The following is a 17664-nucleotide window of genomic DNA, read 5'->3' as shown; positions in this document are numbered from 1 at the left end:
TGTCCCACTCTGGGTGGTGTATCCTGATCTCTCTCTGTCCCACTCTGGGTGGTGTATCCTGATCTCTCTCTGTCCCACACTGGGTGGTGTATCCTGATCTCTCTCTGTCCCACTCTGGGTGGTGTATCCTGATCTCTCTCTGTCCCACACTGGGTGGTGTATTCTGATCTCTCTCTGTCCCACTCTGGGTGGTGTATTCTGATCTCTCTCTGTCCCACTCTGGGTGGTGTATCCTGATCTCTCTCTGTCCCACACTGGGTGGTGTATCCTGATCTCTCTCTGTCCCACACTGGGTGGTGTATCCTGATCTCTCTCTGTCCCACACTGGGTGGTGTATCCTGATCTCTCTCTCTGTCCTACACTGGGTGGTGTATCCTGATCTCTCTCTGTCCCACACTGGGTGGTGTATCCTGATCTCTCTCTCTGTCCCACTCTGGGTGGTGTATCCTGATCTCTCTCTGTCCCACACTGGGTGGTGTATCCTGATCTCTCTCTGTCCTACACTGGGTGGTGTATCCTGATCTCTCTCTGTCCCACACTGGGTGGTGTATCCTGATCTCTCTCTCTGTCCCACTCTGGGTGGTGTATTCTGATCTCTCTCTGTCCCACTCTGGGTGGTGTATCCTGATCTCTCTCTGTCCTACACTGGGTGGTGTATCCTGATCTCTCTCTGTCCCACTCTGGGTGGTGTATCCTGATCTCTCCCTCTGTCCCACTCTGGGTGGTGTATCCTGATCTCTCTCTGTCCCACACTGGGTGGTGTATCCTGATCTCTCTCTGTCCCACACTGGGTGGTGTATCCTGATCTCTCTCTGTCCTACACTGGGTGGTGTATCCTGATCTCTCTCTGTCCCACACTGGGTGGTGTATCCTGATCTCTCTCTGTCCTACACTGGGTGGTGTATCCTGATCTCTCTCTGTCCCACACTGGGTGGTGTATCCTGATCTCTCTCTGTCCTACACTGGGTGGTGTATCCTGATCTCTCTCTGTCCCACTCTGGGTGGTGTATCCTGATCTCTCTCTGTCCCACTCTGGGTGGTGTATCCTGATCTCTCTCTGTCCCACACTGGGTGGTGTATCCTGATCTCTCTCTGTCCTACACTGGGTGGTGTATCCTGATCTCTCTCTGTCCCACTCTGGGTGGTGTATCCTGATCTCTCTCTGTCCCACACTGGGTGGTGTATCCTGATCTCTCTCTGTCCCACACTGGGTGGTGTATCCTGATCTCTCTCTGTCCTACACTGGGTGGTGTATCCTGATCTCTCTCTGTCCCACTCTGGGTGCTGTATCCTGATCTCTCCCTGTCCCACTCTGGGTGGTGTATCCTGATCTCTCTCTGTCCCACACTGGGTGGTGTATCCTGATCTCTCCCTCTGTCCCACTCTGGGTGGTGTATCCTGATCTCTCTCTGTCCCACACTGGGTGGTGTATCCTGATCTCTCTCTGTCCCACACTGGGTGGTGTATCCTGATCTCTCTCTGTCCCACACTGGGTGGTGTATCCTGATCTCTCTCTGTCCTACACTGGGTGGTGTATCCTGATCTCTCTCTGTCCCACTCTGGGTGGTGTATCCTGATCTCTCTCTGTCCCACACTGGGTGGTGCATCCTGATCTCTCTCTGTCCCACACTGGGTGGTGTATCCTGATCTCTCTCTGTCCTACACTGGGTGGTGTATCCTGATCTCTCTCTGTCCCACTCTGGGTGCTGTATCCTGATCTCTCCCTGTCCCACTCTGGGTGGTGTATCCTGATCTCTCTCTGTCCCACACTGGGTGGTGTATCCTGATCTCTCCCTCTGTCCCACTCTGGGTGGTGTATCCTGATCTCTCTCTGTCCCACACTGGGTGGTGTATCCTGATCTCTCTCTGTCCTACACTGGGTGGTGTATCCTGATCTCTCTCTGTCCCACACTGGGTGGTGTATCCTGATCTCTCTCTGTCCCACACTGGGTGGTGTATCCTGATCTCTCTCTGTCCCACACTGGGTGGTGTATCCTGATCTCTCTCTGTCCCACTCTGGGTGGTGTATCCTGATCTCTCTCTGAACCACACTGGGTGGTGTATCCTGATCTCTCTCTCTGTCCTACACGGGGTGGTGTATTCTGATCTCTCTCTGTCCCACACTGGGTGGTGTATCCTGATCTCTCTCTGTCCCACTCTGGGTGGTGTATTCTGATCTCTCTCTGTCCCACACTGGGTGGTGTATCCTGATCTCTCTCTGTCCCACACTGGGTGGTGTATCCTGATCTCTCTCTGTCCCACACTGGGTGGTGTATTCTGATCTCTCTCTGTCCCACACTGGGTGGTGTATCCTGATCTCTCTCTGTCCCACACTGGGTGGTGTATCCTGATCTCCCTCTGTCCCACTCTGGGTGGTGTATCCTGATCTCTCTCTGTCCCACACTGGGTGGTGTATCCAGATCTCTCTCTGTCCTACACTGGGTGGTGTATCCTGATCTCTCTCTGTCCCACTCTGGGTGGTGTATCCTGATCTCTCTCTGTCCCACACTGGGTGGTGTATCCTGATCTCTCTCTGTCCCACACTGGGTGGTGTATCCTGATCTCTCTCTGTCCCACACTGGGTGGTGTATCCTGATCTCTCTCTGTCCCACACTGGGTGGTGTATCCTGATCTCTCTCTGTCCCACTCTGGGTGGTGTATCCTGATCTCTCTCTGTCCCACTCTGGGTGGTGTATCCTGATCTCTCTCTGTCCCACACTGGGTGGTGTATCCTGATCTCTCTCTGTCCCACTCTGGGTGGTGTATCCTGATCTCTCTCTGTCCCACTCTGGGTGGTGTATCCTGATCTCTCTCTGTCCCACACTGGGTGGTGTATCCTGATCTCTCCCTGTCCCACTCTGGGTGGTGTATCCTGATCTCTCTCTGTCCCACACTGGGTGGTGTATCCTGATCTCTCTCTGTCCCACACTGGGTGGTGTACCCTGATCTCTCTCTGTCCCACTCTGGGTGGTGTATCCTGATCTCTCTCTGTACCACTCTGGGTGGTGTATCCTGATCTCTCTCTGTCCTACACTGGGTGGTGTATCCTGATCTCTCTCTGTCCCACTCTGGGTGGTGTATCCTGATCTCTCTCTGTCCCACTCTGGGTGGTGTATCCTGATCTCTCTCTGTCCTACACTGGGTGGTGTATCCTGATCTCTCTCTGTCCCACTCTGGGTGGTGTATCCTGATCTCTCTCTGTCCCACTCTGGGTGGTGTATCCTGATCTCTCTCTGTCCCACTCTGGGTGGTGTATCCTGATCTCTCCTTGTGCCACTCTGGGTGGTGTATCCTGATCTCTCTCTGTCCTACACTGGGTGGTGTATCCTGATCTCTCTCTGTCCCACACTGGGTGGTGTATCCTGATCTCTCTCTGTCCCACACTGGGTGGTGTATCCTGATCTCTCTCTGTCCCACACTGGGTGGTGTATCCTGATCTCTCTCTGTCCCACTCTGGGTGGTGTATCCTGATCTCTCTCTGTCCCACTCTGGGTGGTGTATCCTGATCTCTCCCTGTCCCACTCTGGGTGGTGTATCCTGATCTCTCTCTGTCCCACACTGGGTGGTGTATCCTGATCTCTCCCTGTCCCACACTGGGTGGTGTATCCTGATCTCTCCCTGTCCCACACTGGGTGGTGTATCCTGATCTCTCTCCCTGTCCCACTCTGGGTGGTGTATTCTGATCTCTCTCTGTCCCACTCTGGGTGGTGTATCCTGATCTCTCTCTGTCCCACACTGGGTGGTGTATCCTGATCTCTCTCTGTCCCACACTGGGTGGTGTATCCTGATCTCTCTCTGTCCCACTCTGGGTGGTGTATCCTGATCTCTCTCTGTCCCACACTGGGTGGTGTGTCCTGATCTCTCTCTGTCCCACACTGGGTGGTGCACCCTGATCTCTCTCTGTCCCACACTGGGTGGTGTATCCTGATCTCTCTCTGTCCCACTCTGGGTGGTGTATCCTGATCTCTCGCTGTCCCACACTGGGTGGTGTATCCTGATCTCTCTCTGTCCCACTCTGGGTGGTGTATCCTGATCTCTCTCTGTCCCACTCTGGGTGGTGTATTCTGATCTCTCGCTGTCCTACACTGGGTGGTGTATTCTGATCTCTCTCTGCCCCACACTGGGTGGTGTATCCTGATCTCTCTCTGTCCTACACTGGGTGGTGTATTCTGATCTCTCTCTGTCCCACTCTGGGTGGTGTATCCTGATCTCTCTCTGTCCCACTCTGGGTGGTGTATTCTGATCTCTCTCTGTCCCACTCTGGGTGGTGTATCCTGATCTCTCTCTGTCCCACTCTGGGTGGTGTATCCTGATCTCTCTCTGTCCCACTCTGGGTGGTGTATCCTGATCTATCTCTGTCCCACTCTGGGTGGTGTATTCTGATCTCTCTCTGTCCCACTCTGGGTGGTGTATCCTGATCTCTCCCTGTCCCACACTGGGTGGTGTATTCTGATCTCTCTCTGTCCCACTCTGGGTGGTGTATCCTGATCTCTCTCTGTCCCACTCTGGGTGGTGTATCCTGATCTCTCTCTGTCCCACACTGGGTGGTGTATTCTGATCTCTCTCTGTCCCACTCTGGGTGGTGTATCCTGATCTCTCTCTGTCCCACTCTGGGTGGTGTATCCTGATCTCTCTCTGTCCTACACTGGGTGGTGTATTCTGATCTCTCTCTGTCCTACACTGGGTGGTGTATTCTGATCTCTCTCTGTCCCACTCTGGGTGGTGTATCCTGATCTCTCTCTGTCCCACACTGGGTGGTGTCTCCTGATCTCTCCCTGTCCCACACTGGGTGGTGTATCCTGATCTCTCTCTGTCCCACACTGGGTGGTGTATCCTGATCTCTCCCTGTCCCACTCTGGGTGGTGTATCCTGATCTCTCTCTGTCCCACACTGGGTGGTGTATCCTGATCTCTCTCTCTGAACCACACTGGGTGGTGTATCCTGATCTCTCTCTGTCCCACACTGGGTGGTGTATTCTGATCTCTCCCTGTCCCACTCTGGGTGGTGTATCCTGATCTCTCTCTGTCCCACACTGGGTGGTGTATCCTGATCTCTCTCTCTGTCCCACACTGGGTGGTGTATCCTGATCTCCCTCTGTCCCACTCTGGGTGGTGTATCCTGATCTCTCTCTGTCCCACTCTGGGTGCTGTATCCTGATCTCTCTCTGTCCCACACTGGGTGGTGTATCCTGATCTCTCTCTGTCCCACACTGGGTGGTGTATCCTGATCTCTCTCTCTGTCCCACTCTGGGTGGTGTATTCTGATCTCTCTCTGTCCCACACTGGGTGGTGTATCCTGATCTCTCTCTGTCCCACACTGGGTGGTGTATCCTGATCTCTCTCTGTCCCACTCTGGGTGGTGTATCCTGATCTCTCTCTGTCCCACACTGGGTGGTGAATCCTGATCTCTCTCTGTCCCACTCTGGGTGGTGTATTCTGATCTCTCTCTGTCCCACACTGGGTGGTGTATCCTGATCTCTCTCTGTCCCACACTGGGTGGTGTATCCTGATCTCTCTCTGTCCCACACTGGGTGGTGTATCCTGATCTCACGCTGTCCCACTCTGGGTGGTGTATCCTGATCACTCTCTGTCCCACACTGGGTGGTGTATCCTGATCTCTCTCTGTCCCACTCTGGGTGGTGTATCCTGATCTCTCTCTGTCCCACACTGGGTGGTGTATCCTGATCTCTCTCTGTCCCACTCTGGGTGGTGTATCCTGATCTCTCTCTGTCCCACTCTGGGTGGTGTATCCTGATCTCTCTCTGTCCTACACTGGGTGGTGTATCCTGATGTCTCTCTCTCCCACACTGGGTGGTGTATTCTGATCTCTCTCTGTCCCACACTGGGTGGTGTATCCTGATCTCTCCCTGTCCCACTCTGGGTGGTGTATCCTGATCTCTCTCTGTCCCACTCTGGGTGGTGTATCCTGATCTCTCTCTGTCCCACTCTGGGTGGTGTATCCTGATCTCTCCCTGTCCCACTCTGGGTGGTGTATCCTGATCTCTCTCTGTCCTACACTGGGTGGTGTATCCTGATCTCTCTCTGTCCCACACTGGGTGGTGTTTTCTGATCTCTCTCTGTGCCACACTGGGTGGTGTATCCTGATCTCTCTCTGTCCCACTCTGGGTGGTGTATCCTGATCTCTCTCTGTCCCACTCTGGGTGGTGTATCCTGATCTCTCTCTGTCCCACTCTGGGTGGTGTATCCTGATCTCTCTCTGTCCCACTCTGGGTGGTGTATCCTGATCTCTCTCTGTCCCACTCTGGGTGGTGTATCCTGATCTCTCCCTGTCCTACACTGGGTGGTGTATCCTGATCTCTCTCTGTCCTACACTGGGTGGTGTATCCTGATCTCTCTCTGTCCCACTCTGGGTCGTGTATCCTGATCTCTCTCTGTCCCACACTGGGTGGTGTATCCTGATCTCTCTCTGTCCCACACTGGGTGGTGTATCCTGATCTCTCTCTGTCCCACTCTGGGTGGTGTATCCTGATCTCTCTCTGTCCCACACTGGGTGGTGTATCCTGATCTCTCTCTGTCCCACTCTGGGTGGTGTATCCTGATCTCTCTCTGTCCCACTCTGGGTGGTGTATCCTGACCTCTCCCTGTCCCACTCTGGGTGGTGTATCCTGATCTCTCTCTGTCCCACACTGGGTGGTGTATCCTGATCACTCTCTGTCCCACACTGGGTGGTGTATCCTGATCACTCCCTGTCCCACTCTGGGTGGTGTATCCTGATCTCTCTCTGTCCCACACTGGGTGGTGTATCCTGATCTCTCTCTGTCCCACTCTGGGTGGTGTATCCTGATCTCCCTCTGTCCCACTCTGGGTGGTGTATCCTGATCTCCGTCTGTCCCACTCTGGGTGGTGTATCCTGATCTCTCTCTGTCCCACACTGGGTGGTGTATCCTGATCTCTCTCTGTCCCACTCTGGGTGGTGTATCCTGATCTCTCTCTGTCCCACTCTGGGTGGTGTATCCTGATCTCTCTCTGTCCCACTCTGGGTGGTGTATCCTGATCTCTCTCTGTCCCACTCTGGGTGGTGTATCCTGATCTCTCTCTGTCCCACACTGGGTGGTGTATCCTGATCTCTCTCTGTCCCACTCTGGGTGGTGTATCCTGATCTCTCTCTGTCCCACTCTGGGTGGTGTATCCTGATCACTCTCTGTCCCACTCTGGGTGGTGTATCCTGATCTCTCTCTGTCCCACTCTGGGTGGTGTCTCCTGATCTCTCCCTGTCCCACTCTGGGTGGTGTATCCTGATCTCTCTCTGTCCCACTCTGGGTGGTGTATTCTGATCTCTCCCTGTCCCACACTGGGTGGTGTATTCTGATCTCTCTCTGTCCCACTCTGGGTGGTGTATCCTGATCTCTCTCTCTGTCCCACTCTGGGTGGTGTATTCTGATCTCTCTCTGTCCCACACTGGGTGGTGTATCCTGATCTCTCCCTGTCCCACTCTGGGTGGTGTATCCTGATCTCTCTCTGTCCCACTCTGGGTGGTGTATTCTGATCTCTCCCTGTCCCACACTGGGTGGTGTATTCTGATCTCTCTCTGTCCCACTCTGGGTGGTGTATCCTGATCTCTCTCTCTGTCCCACTCTGGGTGGTGTATCCTGATCTCTCTCTGTCCCACTCTGGGTGGTGTATCCTGATCTCTCTCTGTCCCACACTGGGTGGTGTATCCTGATCTCTCTCTGTCCCACTCTGGGTGGTGTATCCTGATCTCTCTCTGTCCCACTCTGGGTGGTGTATCCTGATCTCTCTCTGTCCCACACTGGGTGGTGTATCCTGATCTCTCCCTGTCCCACTCTGGGTGGTGTATCCTGATCTCTCTCTGTCCCACACTGGGTGGTGTATCCTGATCTCTCTCTGTCCCACACTGGGTGGTGTACCCTGATCTCTCTCTGTCCCACTCTGGGTGGTGTATCCTGATCTCTCTCTGTACCACTCTGGGTGGTGTGTCCTGATCTCTCTCTGTCCTACACTGGGTGGTGTATCCTGATCTCTCTCTGTCCCACTCTGGGTGGTGTATCCTGATCTCTCTCTGTCCCACTCTGGGTGGTGTATCCTGATCTCTCTCTGTCCTACACTGGGTGGTGTATCCTGATCTCTCTCTGTCCCACTCTGGGTGGTGTATCCTGATCTCTCTCTGTCCCACTCTGGGTGGTGTATCCTGATCTCTCTCTGTCCCACTCTGGGTGGTGTATCCTGATCTCTCCTTGTGCCACTCTGGGTGGTGTATCCTGATCTCTCTCTGTCCTACACTGGGTGGTGTATCCTGATCTCTCTCTGTCCCACACTGGGTGGTGTATCCTGATCTCTCTCTGTCCCACACTGGGTGGTGTATCCTGATCTCTCTCTGTCCCACACTGGGTGGTGTATCCTGATCTCTCTCTGTCCCACTCTGGGTGGTGTATCCTGATCTCTCTCTGTCCCACTCTGGGTGGTGTATCCTGATCTCTCCCTGTCCCACTCTGGGTGGTGTATCCTGATCTCTCTCTGTCCCACACTGGGTGGTGTATCCTGATCTCTCCCTGTCCCACACTGGGTGGTGTATCCTGATCTCTCCCTGTCCCACACTGGGTGGTGTATCCTGATCTCTCTCCCTGTCCCACTCTGGGTGGTGTCTTCTGATCTCTCTCTGTCCCACTCTGGGTGGTGTATCCTGATCTCTCTCTGTCCCACACTGGGTGGTGTATCCTGATCTCTCTCTGTCCCACACTGGGTGGTGTATCCTGATCTCTCTCTGTCCCACTCTGGGTGGTGTATCCTGATCTCTCTCTGTCCCACACTGGGTGGTGTGTCCTGATCTCTCTCTGTCCCACACTGGGTGGTGCACCCTGATCTCTCTCTGTCCCACACTGGGTGGTGTATCCTGATCTCTCTCTGTCCCACTCTGGGTGGTGTATCCTGATCTCTCGCTGTCCCACACTGGGTGGTGTATCCTGATCTCTCTCTGTCCCACTCTGGGTGGTGTATCCTGATCTCTCTCTGTCCCACTCTGGGTGGTGTATTCTGATCTCTCGCTGTCCTACTCTGGGTGGTGTATTCTGATCTCTCTCTGTCCCACACTGGGTGGTGTATCCTGATCTCTCTCTGTCCTACACTGGGTGGTGTATTCTGATCTCTCTCTGTCCCACTCTGGGTGGTGTATCCTGATCTCTCTCTGTCCCACTCTGGGTGGTGTATTCTGATCTCTCTCTGTCCCACTCTGGGTGGTGTATCCTGATCTCTCTCTGTCCCACTCTGGGTGGTGTATCCTGATCTCTCTCTGTCCCACTCTGGGTGGTGTATCCTGATCTATCTCTGTCCCACTCTGGGTGGTGTATTCTGATCTCTCTCTGTCCCACTCTGGGTGGTGTATCCTGATCTCTCCCTGTCCCACACTGGGTGGTGTATTCTGATCTCTCTCTGTCCCACTCTGGGTGGTGTATCCTGATCTCTCTCTGTCCCACTCTGGGTGGTGTATCCTGATCTCTCTCTGTCCCACACTGGGTGGTGTATTCTGATCTCTCTCTGTCCCACTCTGGGTGGTGTATCCTGATCTCTCTCTGTCCCACTCTGGGTGGTGTATCCTGATCTCTCTCTGTCCTACACTGGGTGGTGTATTCTGATCTCTCTCTGTCCTACACTGGGTGGTGTATTCTGATCTCTCACTGTCCCACTCTGGGTGGTGTATCCTGATCTCTCTCTGTCCCACACTGGGTGGTGTATCCTGATCTCTCCCTGTCCCACACTGGGTGGTGTATCCTGATCTCTCTCTGTCCCACACTGGGTGGTGTATCCTGATCTCTCCCTGTCCCACTCTGGGTGGTGTATCCTGATCTCTCTCTGTCCCACACTGGGTGGTGTATCCTGATCTCTCTCTCTGAACCACACTGGGTGGTGTATCCTGATCTCTCTCTGTCCCACACTGGGTGGTGTATTCTGATCTCTCCCTGTCCCACTCTGGGTGGTGTATCCTGATCTCTCTCTGTCCCACACTGGGTGGTGTATCCTGATCTCTCTCTCTGTCCCACACTGGGTGGTGTATCCTGATCTCCCTCTGTCCCACTCTGGGTGGTGTATCCTGATCTCTCTCTGTCCCACTCTGGGTGCTGTATCCTGATCTCTCTCTGTCCCACACTGGGTGGTGTATCCTGATCTCTCTCTGTCCCACACTGGGTGGTGTATCCTGATCTCTCTCTCTGTCCCACTCTGGGTGGTGTATTCTGATCTCTCTCTGTCCCACACTGGGTGGTGTATCCTGATCTCTCTCTGTCCCACACTGGGTGGTGTATCCTGATCTCTCTCTGTCCCACTCTGGGTGGTGTATCCTGATCTCTCTCTGTCCCACACTGGGTGGTGAATCCTGATCTCTCTCTGTCCCACTCTGGGTGGTGTATTCTGATCTCTCTCTGTCCCACACTGGGTGGTGTATCCTGATCTCTCTCTGTCCCACACTGGGTGGTGTATCCTGATCTCTCTCTGTCCCACACTGGGTGGTGTATCCTGATCTCACGCTGTCCCACTCTGGGTGGTGTATCCTGATCACTCTCTGTCCCACACTGGGTGGTGTATCCTGATCTCTCTCTGTCCCACTCTGGGTGGTGTATCCTGATCTCTCTCTGTCCCACACTGGGTGGTGTATCCTGATCTCTCTCTGTCCCACTCTGGGTGGTGTATCCTGATCTCTCTCTGTCCCACTCTGGGTGGTGTATCCTGATCTCTCTCTGTCCTACACTGGGTGGTGTATCCTGATCTCTCTCTCTCCCACACTGGGTGGTGTATTCTGATCTCTCTCTGTCCCACACTGGGTGGTGTATCCTGATCTCTCCCTGTCCCACTCTGGGTGGTGTATCCTGATCTCTCTCTGTCCCACTCTGGGTGGTGTATCCTGATCTCTCTCTGTCCCACTCTGGGTGGTGTATCCTGATCTCTCCCTGTCCCACTCTGGGTGGTGTATCCTGATCTCTCTCTGTCCTACACTGGGTGGTGTATCCTGATCTCTCTCTGTCCCACACTGGGTGGTGTTTTCTGATCTCTCTCTGTGCCACACTGGGTGGTGTATCCTGATCTCTCTCTGTCCCACTCTGGGTGGTGTATCCTGATCTCTCTCTGTCCCACTCTGGGTGGTGTATCCTGATCTCTCTCTGTCCCACTCTGGGTGGTGTATCCTGATCTCTCTCTGTCCCACTCTGGGTGGTGTATCCTGATCTCTCTCTGTCCCACTCTGGGTGGTGTATCCTGATCTCTCCCTGTCCTACACTGGGTGGTGTATCCTGATCTCTCTCTGTCCTACACTGGGTGGTGTATCCTGATCTCTCTCTGTCCCACTCTGGGTCGTGTATCCTGATCTCTCTCTGTCCCACACTGGGTGGTGTATCCTGATCTCTCTCTGTCCCACACTGGGTGGTGTGTCCTGATCTCTCTCTGTCCCACACTGGGTGGTGTATCCTGATCTCTCTCTGTCCCACTCTGGGTGGTGTATCCTGATCTCTCTCTGTCCCACTCTGGGTGGTGTAACCTGATCTCTCCCTGTCCCACTCTGGGTGGTGTATCCTGATCTCTCTCTGTCCCACACTGGGTGGTGTATCCTGATCACTCTCTGTCCCACACTGGGTGGTGTATCCTGATCACTCCCTGTCCCACTCTGGGTGGTGTATCCTGATCTCTCTCTGTCCAACACTGGGTGGTGTATCCTGATCTCTCTCTGTCCCACTCTGGGTGGTGTATCCTGATCTCCCTCTGTCCCACTCTGGGTGGTGTATCCTGATCTCCGTCTGTCCCACTCTGGGTGGTGTATCCTGATCTCTCTCTGTCCCACACTGGGTGGTGTATCCTGATCTCTCTCTGTCCCACTCTGGGTGGTGTATCCTGATCTCTCTCTGTCCCACTCTGGGTGGTGTATCCTGATCTCTCTCTGTCCCACTCTGGGTGGTGTATCCTGATCTCTCTCTGTCCCACTCTGGGTGGTGTATCCTGATCTCTCTCTGTCCCACACTGGGTGGTGTATCCTGATCTCTCTCTGTCCCACTCTGGGTGGTGTATCCTGATCTCTCTCTGTCCCACTCTGGGTGGTGTATCCTGATCACTCTCTGTCCCACTCTGGGTGGTGTATCCTGATCTCTCTCTGTCCCACTCTGGGTGGTGTCTCCTGATCTCTCCCTGTCCCACTCTGGGTGGTGTATCCTGATCTCCCTCTGTCCCACTCTGGGTGGTGTATCCTGATCTCCCTCTGTCCCACACTGGGTGGTGTATCCTGATCTCTCTCTGTCCCACTCTGGGTGGTGTATCCTGATCTCTCTCTGTCCCACTCTGGGTGGTGTATCCTGATCTCTCTCTGTCCCACTCTGGGTGGTGTATCCTGATCTCTCTCTGTCCCTCTCTGGGTGGTGTATCCTGATCTCTCTCTGTCCCACACTGGGTGGTGTATCCTGATTTCTCTCTGTCCCACTCTGGGTGGTGTATCCTGATCTCTATCTGTCCCACTCTGGGTGGTGTATCCTGATCTCTCCCTGTCCCACTCTGGGTGGTGTATCCTGATCTCTCTCTGTCCCACTCTGGGTGGTGTATTCTGATCTCTCCCTGTCCCACACTGGGTGGTGTATCCTGATCTCCCTCTGTCCCACACTGGGTGGTGTATCCTGATCTCTCTCTGTCCCACTCTGGGTGGTGTATCCTGATCTCTCTCTGTCCCACTCTGGGTGGTGTATCCTGATCTCTCTCTGTCCCACTCTGGGTGGTGTATCCTGATCTCTCTCTGTCCCACTCTGGGTGGTGTATCCTGATCTCTCTCTGTCCCACACTGGGTGGTGTATCCTGATTTCTCTCTGTCCCACTCTGGGTGGTGTATCCTGATCTCTATCTGTCCCACTCTGGGTGGTGTATCCTGATCTCTCCCTGTCCCACTCTGGGTGGTGTATCCTGATCTCTCTCTGTCCCACTCTGGGTGGTGTATTCTGATCTCTCCCTGTCCCACACTGGGTGGTGTATTCTGATCTCTCTCTGTCCCACACTGGGTGGTGTATCCTGATCTCTCTCTGTCCTACACTGGGTGGTGTATCCTGATCTCTCCCTGTCCCACACTGGGTGGTGTATCCTGATCTCTCTCTGTCCCACACTGGGTGGTGTATTCTGATCTCTCTCTGTCCCACTCTGGGTGGTGTATCCTGATCTCTCTCTGTCCCACTCTGGGTGGTGTATCCTGATCTCTCTCTGTCCTACACTGGGTGGTGTATTCTGATCTCTCTCTGTCCTACACTGGGTGGTGTATTCTGATCTCTCACTGTCCCACTCTGGGTGGTGTATCCTGATCTCTCTCTGTCCCACACTGGGTGGTGTATCCTGATCTCTCCCTGTCCCACACTGGGTGGTGTATCCTGATCTCTCTCTGTCCCACACTGGGTGGTGTATCCTGATCTCTCCCTGTCCCACTCTGGGTGGTGTATCCTGATCTCTCTCTGTCCCACACTGGGTGGTGTATCCTGATCTCTCTCTCTGAACCACACTGGGTGGTGTATCCTGATCTCTCTCTGTCCCACACTGGGTGGTGTATTCTGATCTCTCCCTGTCCCACTCTGGGTGGTGTATCCTGATCTCTCTCTGTCCCACACTGGGTGGTGTATCCTGATCTCTCTCTCTGTCCCACACTGGGTGGTGTATCCTGATCTCCCTCTGTCCCACTCTGGGTGGTGTATCCTGATCTCTCTCTGTCCCACTCTGGGTGCTGTATCCTGATCTCTCTCTGTCCCACACTGGGTGGTGTATCCTGATCTCTCTCTGTCCCACACTGGGTGGTGTATCCTGATCTCTCTCTCTGTCCCACTCTGGGTGGTGTATTCTGATCTCTCTCTGTCCCACACTGGGTGGTGTATCCTGATCTCTCTCTGTCCCACACTGGGTGGTGTATCCTGATCTCTCTCTGTCCCACTCTGGGTGGTGTATCCTGATCTCTCTCTGTCCCACACTGGGTGGTGAATCCTGATCTCTCTCTGTCCCACTCTGGGTGGTGTATTCTGATCTCTCTCTGTCCCACACTGGGTGGTGTATCCTGATCTCTCTCTGTCCCACACTGGGTGGTGTATCCTGATCTCTCTCTGTCCCACACTGGGTGGTGTATCCTGATCTCACGCTGTCCCACTCTGGGTGGTGTATCCTGATCACTCTCTGTCCCACACTGGGTGGTGTATCCTGATCTCTCTCTGTCCCACTCTGGGTGGTGTATCCTGATCTCTCTCTGTCCCACACTGGGTGGTGTATCCTGATCTCTCTCTGTCCCACTCTGGGTGGTGTATCCTGATCTCTCTCTGTCCCACTCTGGGTGGTGTATCCTGATCTCTCTCTGTCCTACACTGGGTGGTGTATCCTGATCTCTCTCTCTCCCACACTGGGTGGTGTATTCTGATCTCTCTCTGTCCCACACTGGGTGGTGTATCCTGATCTCTCCCTGTCCCACTCTGGGTGGTGTATCCTGATCTCTCTCTGTCCCACTCTGGGTGGTGTATCCTGATCTCTCTCTGTCCCACTCTGGGTGGTGTATCCTGATCTCTCCCTGTCCCACTCTGGGTGGTGTATCCTGATCTCTCTCTGTCCTACACTGGGTGGTGTATCCTGATCTCTCTCTGTCCCACACTGGGTGGTGTTTTCTGATCTCTCTCTGTGCCACACTGGGTGGTGTATCCTGATCTCTCTCTGTCCCACTCTGGGTGGTGTATCCTGATCTCTCTCTGTCCCACTCTGGGTGGTGTATCCTGATCTCTCTCTGTCCCACTCTGGGTGGTGTATCCTGATCTCTCTCTGTCCCACTCTGGGTGGTGTATCCTGATCTCTCTCTGTCCCACTCTGGGTGGTGTATCCTGATCTCTCCCTGTCCTACACTGGGTGGTGTATCCTGATCTCTCTCTGTCCTACACTGGGTGGTGTATCCTGATCTCTCTCTGTCCCACTCTGGGTCGTGTATCCTGATCTCTCTCTGTCCCACACTGGGTGGTGTATCCTGATCTCTCTCTGTCCCACACTGGGTGGTGTGTCCTGATCTCTCTCTGTCCCACACTGGGTGGTGTATCCTGATCTCTCTCTGTCCCACTCTGGGTGGTGTATCCTGATCTCTCTCTGTCCCACTCTGGGTGGTGTAACCTGATCTCTCCCTGTCCCACTCTGGGTGGTGTATCCTGATCTCTCTCTGTCCCACACTGGGTGGTGTATCCTGATCACTCTCTGTCCCACACTGGGTGGTGTATCCTGATCACTCCCTGTCCCACTCTGGGTGGTGTATCCTGATCTCTCTCTGTCCAACACTGGGTGGTGTATCCTGATCTCTCTCTGTCCCACTCTGGGTGGTGTATCCTGATCTCCCTCTGTCCCACTCTGGGTGGTGTATCCTGATCTCCGTCTGTCCCACTCTGGGTGGTGTATCCTGATCTCTCTCTGTCCCACACTGGGTGGTGTATCCTGATCTCTCTCTGTCCCACTCTGGGTGGTGTATCCTGATCTCTCTCTGTCCCACTCTGGGTGGTGTATCCTGATCTCTCTCTGTCCCACTCTGGGTGGTGTATCCTGATCTCTCTCTGTCCCACTCTGGGTGGTGTATCCTGATCTCTCTCTGTCCCACACTGGGTGGTGTATCCTGATCTCTCTCTGTCCCACTCTGGGTGGTGTATCCTGATCTCTCTCTGTCCCACTCTGGGTGGTGTATCCTGATCACTCTCTGTCCCACTCTGGGTGGTGTATCCTGATCTCTCTCTGTCCCACTCTGGGTGGTGTCTCCTGATCTCTCCCTGTCCCACTCTGGGTGGTGTATCCTGATCTCCCTCTGTCCCACTCTGGGTGGTGTATCCTGATCTCCCTCTGTCCCACACTGGGTGGTGTATCCTGATCTCTCTCTGTCCCACTCTGGGTGGTGTATCCTGATCTCTCTCTGTCCCACTCTGGGTGGTGTATCCTGATCTCTCTCTGTCCCACTCTGGGTGGTGTATCCTGATCTCTCTCTGTCCCTCTCTGGGTGGTGTATCCTGATCTCTCTCTGTCCCACACTGGGTGGTGTATCCTGATTTCTCTCTGTCCCACTCTGGGTGGTGTATCCTGATCTCTATCTGTCCCACTCTGGGTGGTGTATCCTGATCTCTCCCTGTCCCACTCTGGGTGGTGTATCCTGATCTCTCTCTGTCCCACTCTGGGTGGTGTATTCTGATCTCTCCCTGTCCCACACTGGGTGGTGTATCCTGATCTCCCTCTGTCCCACACTGGGTGGTGTATCCTGATCTCTCTCTGTCCCACTCTGGGTGGTGTATCCTGATCTCTCTCTGTCCCACTCTGGGTGGTGTATCCTGATCTCTCTCTGTCCCACTCTGGGTGGTGTATCCTGATCTCTCTCTGTCCCACTCTGGGTGGTGTATCCTGATCTCTCTCTGTCCCACACTGGGTGGTGTATCCTGATTTCTCTCTGTCCCACTCTGGGTGGTGTATCCTGATCTCTATCTGTCCCACTCTGGGTGGTGTATCCTGATCTCTCCCTGTCCCACTCTGGGTGGTGTATCCTGATCTCTCTCTGTCCCACTCTGGGTGGTGTATTCTGATCTCTCCCTGTCCCACACTGGGTGGTGTATTCTGATCTCTCTCTGTCCCACACTGGGTGGTGTATCCTGATCTCTCTCTGTCCTACACTGGGTGGTGTATCCTGATCTCTCCCTGTCCCACACTGGGTGGTGTATCCTGATCTCTCTCTGTCCCACACTGGGTGGTGTATCCTGATCTCTCTCTGTCCTACACTGGGTGGTGTATCCTGATCTCTCTCTGTCCCACTCTGGGTGGTGTATCCTGATCTCTCTCTGTCCCACACTGGGTGGTGTATTCTGATCTCTCTCTGTCCCACTCTGGGTGGTGTATCCTGATCTCTCCCTGTCCCACACTGGGTGGTGTATCCTGATCTCTCTCTGTCCCACTCTGGGTGGTGTATCCTGATCTCTCTCTGTCCCACTCTGGGTGGTGTATCCTGATCTCTCTCTGTCCCACACTGGGTGGTGTGTCCTGATCTCTCTCTGTCCCACTCTGGGTGCTGTATTCTGATCTCTCTCTGTCCCACACTGGGTGGTGTATCCTGATCTCTCTCTGTCCTACACTGGGTGGTGTATCCTGATCTCTCTCTGTCCCACTCTGGGTGGTGTATCCTGATCTCTCTCTGTCCCACACTGGGTGGTGTATCCTGATCTCTCTCTGTCCCACTCTGGGTGGTGTATCCTGATCTCTCTCTGTCCCACACTGGGTGGTGTATCCTGATCTCTCTCTCTGTCCCACACTGGGTGGTGTATTCTGATCTCTCTCTGTCCCACTCTGGGTGGTGTATCCTGATCTCTCCCTGTCCCACACTGGGTGGTGTATCCTGATCTCTCTCTGTCCCACTCTGGGTGGTGTATCCTGATCTCTCTCTGTCCCACTCTGGGTGGTGTATCCTGATCTCTCTCTGTCCCACACTGGGTGGTGTATCCTGATCTCTCTCTGTCCCACACTGGGTGGTGTATCCTGATCTCTCTCTGTCCCACTCTGGGTGGTGTATCCTGATCTCTCCCTGTCCCACTCTGGGTGGTGTATCCTGATCTCTCTCTGTCCCACACTGGGTGGTGTATCCTGATCTCTCTCTGTCCCACTCTGGGTGGTGTATCCTGATCTCCCTCTGTCCCACTCTGGGTGG

At 54.2% G+C, this 17664-nt stretch overlaps 1 protein-coding gene across 1 annotated transcript in view; it reads right to left on the bottom strand.

Annotated features, from left to right (window-relative positions):
- Positions 1–17664, bottom strand: part of LOC137317331 (polyhomeotic-like protein 1) — a 128259-nt gene that overhangs the window by 55862 nt on the left and 54733 nt on the right. The window lies entirely within an intron of this gene.

The sequence above is a fragment of the Heptranchias perlo genome, unplaced genomic scaffold, assembly GCF_035084215.1.
Source record: "Heptranchias perlo isolate sHepPer1 unplaced genomic scaffold, sHepPer1.hap1 HAP1_SCAFFOLD_609, whole genome shotgun sequence".
Taxonomy (NCBI): Eukaryota; Metazoa; Chordata; class Chondrichthyes; order Hexanchiformes; family Hexanchidae; genus Heptranchias; species Heptranchias perlo.
Note: the sequence above shows the minus strand (reverse complement) of the source record. Positions and strands in the feature narration are given on the sequence as shown.